The sequence below is a fragment of the Chenopodium album genome, chromosome 9, assembly GCF_948465745.1.
Source record: "Chenopodium album chromosome 9, dcCheAlbu1.1, whole genome shotgun sequence".
In the NCBI taxonomy this organism is placed as follows: domain Eukaryota; kingdom Viridiplantae; phylum Streptophyta; class Magnoliopsida; order Caryophyllales; family Amaranthaceae; genus Chenopodium; species Chenopodium album.
Genome location: NC_137842.1, coordinates 32,142,675 through 32,151,428, shown reverse-complemented (window position 1 = coordinate 32,151,428; position 8,754 = coordinate 32,142,675). Strand labels below are relative to the sequence as shown.

Below are 8,754 nucleotides of genomic sequence, written 5' to 3'. Positions count from 1 at the left end.
TGTATTCAAATAGAGATATGGCAAGACAAGAGGATGACCATCTTTTTAGGGAGTTTGGAAATCTGGAAATCTATGAGCTCACAAGTGGTATACTTCTCCCAACCACCTAGACTAATTTCACTATCCATCCACAATATGCTAGGATGGTACAAATTGAGCAATTTTTCGGAGGTCCAAGTGAAGACCCCATTGAGCATTTGGACCGATTCCTTGAGTTGTGTGCAATGATGCAAACCAATGAAGTGAGCCAAGATTACATTCGTATGCATCTCTTTCGGCAATCTCTCACCGGAAGAGCAAAGAAATGGCTCAAGCTTTTGAAGCCCAACTCTCTCACCACATGTAAGGAAGTTGCAAACGCCTTTCTCAAGAGGTTCATTTTCGATGAGAAAACCGCAAAAATGAGGAGGAAGATAGCTTCCTTTGAGCAAGAACCGGATGAAACTCTTGGTGAAGCATGGGAAAGGTTTAAGGATTAGATTAAAGCATGTCCTCATCATGAATTCAACCATAATTTGCTCATGAGATTCTTTTATGATGGCTTGGAGCCAATGTCAAGGACCAATCTAGATGCGGGTGCCGGTGGCCTATTGATTAAGATCCCTCAAGGCCAAGTTAAAGCTACAATTGAAGAAGTGGCTACTAGATATTCTTTGGGAGGCCAAAGAAGGTCCCAAGGGAAGAAAGGAGATCTTTATGATTTGGAGAAAGTCGGCCAACTTAAGCACATAGTTGAGCTCTTGAATGAAGGTCTTTCCAAGATTAACTCAAGTGTTAGTTTGGGTTCAAAACCAACACAAATCATTGATTTCTCATGTGCTTGTTGTGGTGGGATGGATCATGATGCATCCTATTGTAGAGAGTTCAATCCCAAGCATGGTGAGGCTTTGACTTTGAGGGAAGAAGAGTTTTTAACCCAAACTCAATCTCAACAACTTCAACAACCTCCAAGCCTTAAAAACTCCTACTCCCAAGATGGACCTCTCTTTAATCTACCAACCTAAAATTTTTCCTACCCTTCATCCAAATAGGGAACTTTCAAGATCAACATCATGACCAAAATCCTCAAGAAAATGAAGAATAATCCCTACCCGACCACACACAAAACCAAATTCTTCAACAACGTCAAATTATCACTCAACAATTCCAAGAGATCAAATCTCACAATGAAGTTGTTGATTCCCAACTAACCAAAATTTCTTCTCTCTATTTAACCACAAAACTCCCCTTACAATCATCTACTAACCCTTCACATACTTATCAACCCAAAACTTGCAAGGAGGATGAGAGCAAGGAGGACAAGGTTTTAGAGGATGTGGCTGAGAAGAAGGTTCAAGAATAAAATGAGGAGCCATTTGATTTTAGTGAACCAAACAAGTTTGAAGGCCTGGTTCCCTTTCCTTGTAGGTTAGTTGAGAATGTCGTTTTGAAAAGCCCTATGGCGGTGAGCGTATGTAGAGTTGATGTGGTTGATGGTGTGATGGCTAGTGAGAGCTTACTTCCATGTGATGATAAGGTCACAATGAGGTATGATGACTTCCTTGAAGTTCCCGCATGGTTTGAAGGCTCTCTTGAGAAAGGTGAGGTTACCCTTCCTAATATTGAGGATTCCAATATTAATCGCCCATTTAGAAGGAAAAGAAAGAAGAGAGAAAAAAGAAGAAGAAACAACAAGAAGAAGAGAAAGAGAAAAGATGAGCCACCATTTGCTCTTGATTCATTTGCTCCTTTCCCTTGTGGTGATGTGAGACCTCAAGGAGTGCTAGTTCTCAAGCTTCGGGGCATCTATGATTCAATCCTCAAGTTGATGAGGGTGATGTTCTTTAATCCACCTTGAATGAGGCGAAGGGTCAAGCTAGAGACCATAAACAAGCGCTTCCCGGGAGGCAACCCGGAGGATCTCTAACCCTTTTTCTTTCCCTCCTTTATTTTTATTTTTGTTTTCTTTATTTGTTCTCTTTTAATGTTTTCTTTTGTGCCTTGTCTTGCCTTGTAGGTTGCCTTTTGGAAGTTTTGAGCGGAGTGACATTTGGTGAACTCTATTTTATGCTCCTTTATTCTTTTAAGCCAACCTTCCAGTGAGACCTTTCTTATTTTTACTCTTTTACTCTTTATTTAAGTGCTTAGTTTAGGACTATTTTAGGAAGAATTTGAATGGTTCGAGGATGTTTGCTTTTGGTTCTATGGAACCTGGATCGTTAATGTTGTTATCGAACGATCACTTGTATGACGATTGGGACTTATTTGGATTTTATGCCTCGTTTGTGAACCTTTTTGATTTCTTTGTCTTTCTTTTGTTTTGTTTTCCTTTTTGTGTGACAAGCATGTCGATGGGAAGTGAAATAAATTTGGTTTGGAATTTGCTCATGCATTTGGAATTGATTATTTTTATGATGTGCTAAAGAATGCTTTTCTTCCTAATTGATGATGGACTACACAGTTTGAGAGTGATTGTGGTTCAGCTTGACAAATTTTAAGCTAAGGTAGCCGGTTTAAGAAATTTTGAGGACATTTGAACCCTTAGTTCACGGGAAAGTGGTAAGATGGTGTTGCTCTCTATAGTGGATATGAACCTCTTTGGTTGGTATTTGCTTGCTTCCCATCCCTTGTGTGGTTTAAATTGTTCAAGCCTTCATCAATTTTGTTGAGCGGCATTTAGGATCCTTGACTATGCATATCTTAATCCTTGTGTTGTCCTCTAACTCACAAGATCGTGACCAAGCAATTCTAGGTGAGGAAAAGGGCACCCTTTTCTCATTTTTCTTTATCTTCTTTTTGTTTTGTTACTTATTTTGTTTTTATTTTGCATTTTCTCCTCTTGCTAACCCTTTGAGCCTATTCCCTTTCTTGATTATGATCCGCATTGCAAACCATAGGACCTTTCGTTTCCCTAACCCTTAGTTTTTGAAGCATTTCGGTTTGAGAGTTTGTTTTGTGTTGTAATGACAATGAGAAAGTGTTATGCTCTTTGTACCAAACAAGAAAGTAAATTGTATATATTGTGTGTAATACAACAAATGCATCCCAGAAAAAGCCGTCCTTAGTTAAAAAAGGCAAGGACATCAAATAAGAGTTTTTTTTTTTTTTTTTTTAAAAGGGTAGGTTTCATTTTCTTCCCTAAGTTAAGCATTGAGGACAATGCTTCGTTCAAGCTTGGTGAGAGCGTTGATTCGTTTTTGTTTTTTATGGAATGTTGGTGTTGAGTAAGCTTGGGGGAGATGACATTTTTGGTATTTTTGTTTGATTTTTGGTGATCTCTTGAGTTTGTTTTTGAGGTTTGATCACCCTTTTGCTTCACTTAGGAAATATCACCAAAATTTTCAAATTTTTTCCCCGCCTTAACCCTTTGCCTTACATTACTACCCTAGTTAATAAGACCCTTGGACTTTAGAGGGGTGAGCTCTAATTCTGGTGGAGGGAGATAGATTTCAACCCTATGGAGAGAGTATACATAGTTGAGATGTCGGGATGACCCACTAATTCCACAAATTGAATATTTTTCCAGTTCCTTCATGGAATCATGAGGAGCTAACTAGGGGGTGATTTGAAGCTAGTGGAGAGAACATGGACCGTCTTAAATGGGACTAGGGCAGAGAATGAAATCACTAGTTCTCTATGCTTAGCTTAGGTTTGTCTCTTTCAACCATGATCATCTTGGAACGTTTATTCCCTCGTTTAATTGAGAAATGTGAGTATTATTTGGCACATGACTCTTCTTTGAGTCCAAATGGAGCATTTTACGCCTTAGTGCTTGATTGGTTTTCTTAAACCTTGTCATATTATGTTGGACATGGTTGTGTTTTCTTTTTGTGTTTGCTTTTCTTTTTCTTTTTGTTTTTCTTTGTTTTTGTCTAGAGTTGTAGGTTAAGCTCATAGGAAACCGTCACAAGAGCACACTCATCCTCTAGGGCGATCTAGGGGTTTAAAGGGCTTGTCTTTAGTTGCTAAAATTGACCGTGATTCCTACGAAAATGAGTAAGTGTACATTCTTATCTCCTTTAGTGTCTTAGCTTTGCTCGAATAATTAACTTCCTTTCTCTCGTGTTTCGTGTTAATTTGCTCGAGGACGAGCAAAAGTTTAGCTTGGGGGAGTTTGATAAGTGACTTTTATGTCACTTTTAGGGAATTTTTATGCTTATTTTTCGGTTCAGTTTCTAATAATTTCCTAGTTTTTTTTTATCTCATTTTCTTATTTTCCTTATTTGATCTTTATTTTTAGTATTTTTTTAGTAATGAATGACATTTAAGTCACTCTTAGGGAGTAGTTTTAGAGTCATTTTCGTGCTCGTTTTATCTTATTTTCCCTTTTATTTCTCTTGTTTTCTCGCTAATAAAGTTTCTAGTTTATTTTGGAGTGTTTTAATTTATTTTCTTTATTTTATTAATTTTAGTTTATTTTCGTATTTTATTTGTCTTGGTTTTGTTTTATTCCATCCTTTATTTATTTTCATTTTATTTCATTTTATATTTTTTCCGATTCTCCCTTGTGTATATTTGGTTATGTAGGATCGTGTTCGGAGGTCCGAGGTTCGAGTCAAATGTGCAATGCCCCTCGCTCCATGTACTTACTGCTCATGTTGCTGCCCCTTATCCTACACCCTCTCTCCCCCTCTAATCTTTCTTAACCTCCACCACACCAAAACACCAAATTTCCCCTGCTCCATTCTCTATCCACCAACATCACAATAACTTCAGCCACTCATCACCTCACGCACACCATAATACCAAAACCGTCAATTGTAACCTCACGCAACCACCAGCTCCACCTACAACTTTCACTACACCACCAAACCAATCCACGCACCCAATAAAACAATTAGACCACCGTTGCTGCCTCCAATCGCCACCAATAACCCCTCACTTCCAGTCGCCCACAATAACAACAATCACCACCGCAATAATTACTATAGCAGCAGCCCGCAATAGTTGCTGCGCCTCCCACGCCTGCCACTATCTCCACCGCTACAACTCTCACCACCAAAAGAGCAGCGGCACATCTCCACCAGCCAAACCGCAACACATCCGCACCAATTTACAGCCACAAGCACACAACACAACCGCATCAATTGGTCCTCCAATCGACCTTTGCACCGCTCAATTGCAGCGACAATTCACACAAACAACATCCATAAAATTAGAGCAAATTGCAAATTCATGAGGTTCGGGCAAACTATTGAGAAGTTCAGTCGAAGTAAAAGTGCAAAAAACAGTCAGAAACTTTCGAACTTTTCTAATTTGAAGAGGTGTGGTCGAACACACCCATGGTTCGACCGAACCAATCCCCGTAGTTTGGTCGAACCTGCCATCGGTTCGATCGAACCATTTCATGAGCTTCTCACATGGTTTTTAATGAAGATCGAACAACCTGATTGATGCTCAATGATAAGAGATGATGATTGACGGTGGTGATTTAATAATGCTTGACTATTGTGGTATGTTGATCAGAAATTAGAGCAGCCATAGGATCGAAGGAAAGGGGATTGTAGTCTAATTATTTTGTGGGGGATTAGGGTTTTTATTATTTTCTTTTCCTTTATTTTTATTTCCTTTTTCCTTTCACTTTTCTTAGTTCTTTTTAATTCCTTTTCTTTCTTTATTTATTTCCTTCGTTTTATTTTTCTTATTTTTATTAAGTTAGTATAAATACCCATTTTGGGGGGTAATGAGGGTCATTCATCTATTATGCTATTTTCTTAATTAGTTTTAGGAGAGCTTCTCTCTCTTAGGGTTAGATAAGATAATTTTAGAGAGAGAAAGTAGATTATTGCTCAAGTTTCTGTATTGTATTCAACTTTTGGTCAAGTTCATTTCAATTAAGCAATTCTTCCATGTTCTCATCTTTAATCAAGTTCATCTTTAGTAATCTCTAATCCCTGCTTTTAGCTTTATTTATTAGTATTGTTATAAAGCTTAATCTCCCTTCCCTAGGCTAATTTATTGGCTAGGGGAAGGGGGTGGAAAATATGTGTTGATATTGGATGAATGATGATGGTTGGATTGAAATCATGCCATAAATTGATGAATAACATGATTTTTGATAGCTTGAGATTATTGTGGCACTTTATTTGATGTTTTCTAGTTTAAATGCATGAAAGTGATTTGAACTAGATTAAGATCATCTCTATTTTAATGATTGCATGAGAATGAGTTATCAAAGTGGAGTTTTATGGATTGTGCTTCTTTATTCTCTTGATTTGATTGTAACTAATAGGATGTATGAGAATGATCCTAATTAGTATAGACCATTTTTCATTAATTTGCCTAGACTATTGCATGAGAATGAATTGTTTAGGTAGAATCTTGTGTTCTTTGGCATGTTCTGTTAGGTTTTAGGTACTCAAAGCGGAATTTCATGAATCTCATTCATACGCACCTAAACAGGATCTCATGCATATACAAATAAAGGATCACATAATAGTTTAGAATTAACCTTTGATGCATGAATTCCCAAGCTTTCTTCTACCTTTGCGGAGATTAGAGCCCCAATTGTTGCTTCTCTAACATTGGTCCACAAGTGTATATCAAACCTCCACCAATGCTAGTTGGACGGGAGGGATTAATCTCCTCTTCTATGGAGAAATACTAACCGGTTGTAGAGAGAGAGGAAGGAAAAAATGTTACGTCGTTTCTTTATGAAAGATGATCGTCATATTATTTTTCCCCAAGCCCTTTAATATATAATCATATTATCTTATTAGGGCAAGACTTATTCCTATTTTACTCCTTATGGCCAGTCATTCACTAAGCACAACTTTTGGACTCGATATTCTTATTTGACCTAACACTGTAACGTGTGACCTCATAGGATCCATTCAGTTGGCATTGGTTTAACCCAATGATCAATATTGGTCTCTAGCAAGACGTAAAGACGACCCAACGAAACGAATTTATTATCTCCATAATATGATCCATATTATATTAGTAATTGCACGAGAGTCGAGGACACATTTCCTTCAATCTCCCACTTGTTTGAGACAAGCGTGCAATCTTCAAATTCCTTAAGTCTCTTAGTGTCCAATTTGATAGTATGATTACATCTCTATATCATCCATACTAGTACACAAATTGTTTCTTGAAATTCGAGTTTGAATTGCTAAACAAATGATTATCTAGTAATCCATTTGAGCACGGCCATGCATTTCCAATCCTTACTCTTCAAGAGGCAAAGACACCCATCCTATCTAATAAAGGAGGACCTTTTCAATCTTGTGGCAACCAAAACTCCCACTCAACTTTTAGTATAACTCGAATGTTTCCTTTATAGCCCCCTTTTACGGCATAGCGTTTGATAACATCAAAGTTACACTAATCATTGAGCTAAGTAATGCTCCACTCATGTCTTAGGAATCCACTAACATAATTGCGAAGTTTTGAAAACTTCTAATTAGGTCTGTTTGATCATATATCAACCATACAAATCCATATAATTGACTGAACATCTCTATGTTCCCATAGCCCATGAAACTGCGCTATCAATCAATGTTATATGCTAATCTTTTTCAATAAATCGTTTATGTCCAGTTTAACGACTTGGATTAGGAACTTAAATATTCCAAGAATTTAGTTCACTTATGGGGTTTCATTCATCAAATCACGCATTTGACAAATCCATTGAAATTCATAAAATATCTTGGACATTTTATTTAATACTAAACCATGATTAAATAAGTATGAAACTTTGTTTCACATTAATAAACATAGGGAGAACATAAATGATAGTTTCGCAAATGTGTCCAATACACAATCAAAGCCATCTAATATGTTCAATTTCTATTGAACCTAATATGACTTTGATATTTAGGCTTCTGAAATAGTTTAGTTAATAAATTTTGAGACATTCTCATCCATATGAACTTTGCGACCTTTTCTTTTATGATAGTTTATCTCCATATACTTAGACGTTGCCTTTTGTTCTTCTCCAAGTACTTCAGGAAACTCTGAACTCTATAATTTCCAATATCACATATCAGAATTCGATTGAAAATTACACACATGCATCTAATGAGTATAATGCGTAGCCTTTATGACAAATCCTTTGCAAATGCACAAGGAAGGTCACTCATTCGCTAAATCTCATCAGTCTTTGCTTTGCACTGAGTCTTGATAAGCAATGTGCTATGCCATATGGGAGTGAAACCTCTTTTGGAGTTTTCATGCTTGAACCTAGAGAGAACCTCATCTATATATGTTTCTCAATTAAGTTCAATCCTCTTTCAAGACCAATCTCAATAAATCTTGATTCCCACGATGTACTCATTTAACCCTTCAAGGTCTTTCATACAATAACAATTCATTAGCCATTACTTGACCTATTCAAGTATGGGAACATCGTATCTTGTAAAAAGTATGTCATCTACATACAAAACCATCTACATACAAAACCAAGAAGACTACATAGCTCCCACTAAACTTCTTGTATGTACAAGCTTCTTCCTTTATAAGACTATCAACCAATTTGATTAACTTAGTAAATTGAAGATTTTACTCCATGATGCTTACTTCAATCCACTAATGGACTTATGAAACTTACATGCATTTCTAGGACTTCCTGGTCCTTCAAAACGTTAATGTGTGTATCACATACACATTCTCTTTCATGAACAATTTCAAGAAAGCGTTTTGAACTCCATCAACCACATCACATAGAGTTGAAATCACTAGATAAGTCTGAATAGATATAAGCAATATTAGCAACGAAAGATTTCAAAATAGTCAATACTATGAGTTCGATGAATCCTTTAGTGACTAACCATT

General features: G+C 36.9%; 1 non-coding gene across 1 annotated transcript; it reads right to left on the bottom strand.

Annotated features, from left to right (window-relative positions):
• Positions 1-398: 398 nt before the first annotated feature.
• Positions 399-505, bottom strand: LOC145560889 (small nucleolar RNA R71). Its single transcript, XR_014093484.1, has one exon. It is a non-coding gene; the product is annotated as a small nucleolar RNA R71 (small nucleolar RNA).
• Between the last annotated feature and the right edge of the window lie 8,249 nt (positions 506-8,754).